Consider the following 4,830-nt stretch of genomic DNA (forward strand, 5'->3'; position numbering starts at 1 on the left):
TTGACACCGCTTCATACAACACAACATACGTTACTTTTCTCCCTTTCTCAATGGAACATTGTTTTTCTCTCTATTTTCCGGATCTTATTCTGTAACTTTCTCTTCCCCTTACTCTCTTTATTTAATGCTTATTATTCTTCTATCCCTTGTTCTTACTCTTTTCTTATTTATGTCTAGCTAAATATCTTGATAGGATTTAGTGGATCGATGAATTGTTGTTAATTGCTAATTAGGTTTACAGATCTTTCGCTGTTGTTTTGTCTATGTTGTTAATCACTGCTATTAATTGTAACTAGCTATTTGAATCAATGCACTTAGCCTATTTAACCTTGGTAAGACTTAACCTAGACCGGAAGGTTGGAAGGGGTGAGACCTGCAGTGAACAATAGGATGCTTTAGTGAGGGCGGAAGCTAAGCTAATAGTATTTTAGGGCGAATTGAGACCGGAAGGAGATATTCGTTGCCCCTTAGACCGATACGCGCGACTGATCTATGACCTTAGCTGCAATTAACTGACATTCATTGATGACCCGACAATCCTAGTTTTCTCTCTCTCTTGCTAATTCCTCTTATCCTTAATTCTCTTGCCTTTAATCTTGATTAGTTTAGATAACAATCAAACCCCAAATTGTGACCTTAGGTAGACCGAATTAACAAACAGATAGTGACCGCCTCCCTGTGGAGATCGACCTTACTTACCGCTGACTTCTATTAGTAGTAATAGGTATTTATTTTTGGTACCTGACGACGGTATCAAATTTTGGCGCCGTTGCCGGGGAGGCAACTATTTTATTTACTTGTTTATTTTTGTCTGTCTTTAGCCTCAAGGGATTTATTCCTTGAGGCAGTTCTCATCTTTTTCTCTAGTGTTGTTTTGATAGGCCCTACAGGTCCTACCTAGACCGTTCTAGGTAAAAGATCGTCAAAGGGAAGGCTTGAGTACCTTTGACCTCCACCTATGTTCCATCCTATGGCACAGCAGGTGGTTTAGTGTAAGAGATGTGGTGCTGCTGGGCACAATGCCACTGTTTGTTTGACAGGGAACGATGAAGTTTGCGCGTTTAAGCAGCGTAGACAAGCCAGTCAACCTTTTGCAATTGTGCCGCCACGTCCTCTTTATCAACGGGGCTATCAAAAGCCTCCATTAATTTGGCCACCGCAACAACAAGCTCCTCCTCCTGATAGACAGAAAGAAGAGATTGCGGAACTGAAATCTTTGATCAAGACACTTGCATTTAAAATGCAAGAGTATGATAGATATACGTACGCTCAAATCGATGAGCTTGAGTCTCAAATAGCTCAGTTAGCCGCTGAGACGACCTTTAGGCACGCAGAGAGTGGTCTTACCCATGAAGGACCTGAGTTGCCTATCGACGCTGATGATTTGTATGACTCGGAATGCGATTATCTATCTGAAAATGAAGCAAGCTACGAAGATTTCTGCGCTGCACTAGAACAATCACTCGATCGAGCTAGTAATAGTGTTCGATCGAGTGAAATATCTGAGGAAGTGTTCGATCGAACAGAAAATTTCACTCGATCGAACAGCAACTATAAGGAAGATCTTGATCGAGCATGTTCTTGTGTTCGATCGAGTAAAAATCAAGAGGAAAGCTCTCGATCGAGTTCTGTCTTTACTCGATCAACTACTTTGGCCTTGGAGAGCAATGATTTGTCACTTGGGTCCGTTTTGGATGACGAATTTGCTGAAGACAATGGTTATGGTGAATCTCCCTTTTTCAAAGCCGAGCTGGACGCGCTAGAGGCTGCGATATATAGGACAGAACCCACCAAGGAGGGTAACGAGAAGGTAGCTGAGTCTGCGATTGTTCCTAGCACGGAAGAGGTAAAATACTCTTTTGTCAATGATTCCAACGTTAGGGGCGACCGACCTGAGGTAGTTAATGATAATTTTATTATGTTTGATAGTAAAATACCTCATTTGACTTATGTTTTCTGTTTTGATGCTCTACCCCCTCCCGGAGAGACGAATAAGTTAACGGTTTTTCACCGTACTTGTCACCAAAAATTCGTTAAACTGAGACGGTACCATAGATTACCTTTAAATGCTCCCAGGCTCTCTTATTTCCCACTGACGGATAATTTGAGCTTTTATATTCCGCCCGTAGCTGGAGGGCAGGATTACTTTGTGGATAAATTTGGGAGCTGTCATAGGAAATTCGTTAGGCTCAAATGGTTGCATGTTTTAATTTCCTATTTTATTTTTATATTATGGTGCTACTTACATTTTTGTGTAGCACATGCGCAGTTATTTGATCGATTGCTGCGTGCCTTGAGCTGTTTTGACTGGGCTCAATTGGATTTGCTGACTTAAAGAAAAGAAGGTCGAGCTGGGACCTGTCTGAAACTAGCGCTGTCCGGGAGGCAACCCGGAGTTTTAATTTTTAGTTGCTTTTCAAACATTTTAGTTGTGTGTGTAATAATTGGTTTTTAAACCATCGACTGGAACAGTTAAGCTTGTTTTGTTAGTTTCGCGGGCTGTTTATTGCGTCCTTGCAGGAGTCTATTGTGGATGGCTCGCTCAAGTACTTTATATACTCGTTCGAACCCTTTTGCTGCTGATTTCACTCGATCGAACAAATATCCTTCTCGATCGAGTGCCTGCTAAAGAGGATCTTTCGATCGAGAACCCTACTTCCTTGATCGAACTGCTTAGGTGCCCATTTCACCCGATCGGTTATTCTGTCATTTTGATCGAGTGCTTTTGACTTGGATTCGCTTCCTATGACGCTATTACGGAGCTATTAGCGACCTCCCACGTTGCTGGCTGGTTTGGGGAGGTCCCTACTTCGCGTAATCTTGTGAGTTTTCCGCATCTCCACTCTCTCCTTTTTAGTTTGCATTTTCTTTCCCTATTTTTGAGTACAATGAGGGCATTGTACGGTTTGGTTTGGGGAGCTTATGCATCCATATTTGTGTTTGCATGTTGTTTTTATCGCATTTCTGTTATCACGTTTAATTTCTGTATGCATTGTTGTTTATTTTTAATAAAAATTCAAAAATCTCATAAAAATAGAAAAAAATCAAAAGAATCAAAATTCACGTTTATTTTAGCATGTAGGTTGAGTCGGAACGGTAGATTTCTATGATGATAGGAAAGACGACATTAGGTTTTGACACCACTTCATACAACACAACATACGTTACTTTTCTCCCTTTCTCAATGGAACATTGTTTTTCTCTCTATTTTCCGGATCTTATTCTGTAACTTTCTCTTCCCCCTTACTCTCTTTATTTAATGCTTATTATTCTTCTATCCCTTGTTCTTGCTCTTTTCTTATTTATGTCTAGCTAAATATCCTGCTAGGATTTAGGGGATCGATGAATTGTTGTTAATTGCTAATTAGGTTTACAGATCTTTCGCTGTTGTTTTGTCTATGTTGTTAATCACTGCTATTAATTGTAACTAGCTATTTGAATCGATGCACTTAGCCTATTTAACCTTGGTAAGCCTTAACCTAGACCGGAAGGTTGGAAGGGGTGAGACCTGCAGTGAACAATAGGATGCTTTAGTGAGGGCGGAAGCTAAGTTAATAGTATTTTAGGGCGAATTGAGACCGGAAGGAGATATTCGTTGCCCCTTAGACCGATACGCGCGACTGATCTATGACCTTAGCTGCAATTAACTGACATTCATTGATGACCCGACAATCCTAGTTTTCTCTCTCTCTCTTGCTAATTCCTCTTATCCTTAATTCTCTTGCCTTTAATCTTGATTAGTTTAGATAACAATCAAACCCCCAATTGTGACCTTAGGCAGACCGAATTAACAAGTAGATAGTGACCGCCTCCCTATGGACATCGACCCTACATACCGCTGACTTCTGTTAGTAGTAATAGGTATTTATTTTTGGTACCTAACGACGGTATCAATATCTTCCCCTCCATAGCGACCCCATCTCTTTCATGGAGGAGATGAAGATTAGCATGGCTACCGCCGCTAGTGAGCGGCTCGGTCTTCAACAACGCATGGACCGCATCTATTATGACCACTCACTTGGTCAATTTCCGGTCTATGACGACTTTATGAGGCGCCAATACAAGCACCCCTCCCAACTCCACCCCTCTTACTATCTATTTTCGGATGGTGGACATCCGGAGGACGGGACTGTCCTTTACGGCGATATCAACTTGCGTCCCGATTATTATAGCGCCCCGGTCTTTCCCACCCCGCCTTCCACTCAAGGAGAGGGACACGACACTAGGTGGTTCGGGGGTGCTCCCTCCATCTTCGGGGTAGGGGGTGCTAGTGGCTCGGCAGGGAACACGGGGGTGTTCATTGACATGACTACGGAGACGGGGGATTTCGGCTCGGACATGCCGATGAATGCGGATGATTTCATTCGCGAATCCGAGTTTGGAGCCGGGAATGAGGATGATGATGATAATGACGACGGGAATGACACCGACCTTGATGAGGCCTAGTAATGATGGCCACCTTCTCTCCCTTTCAATCCAAATGTCAAGTATGATTCCCTACAATCCAAACTTTTAATTCATATTTCAATTTCGTATGCATTTAGTTAGTTGTATAATATGTAGAATAGAATCATGTAGTTGCATTCATTTAAGCTTGCATTAGATTTAAATTTTGTAATATATTGTCAGATATAGAAATTGCATTCATTTAGCATAGTTGCATTGTTATTTCAATATTGCATTTAGCTTAGTTCATGCATTGCATCCCAATTTAAAAACACAAAAAATCGAAAAATTGAAAACTTCACTAAAACACGCATTTTAATTTTCGAATCTCCTCCATACATTATGTACATAGATAAGTGTGGGGAGGAGATTCCTTATCTTCAA

The sequence above is a fragment of the Silene latifolia genome, chromosome 1 (genome assembly GCF_048544455.1).
Source record: "Silene latifolia isolate original U9 population chromosome 1, ASM4854445v1, whole genome shotgun sequence".
NCBI lineage: Eukaryota > Viridiplantae > Streptophyta > Magnoliopsida > Caryophyllales > Caryophyllaceae > Silene > Silene latifolia.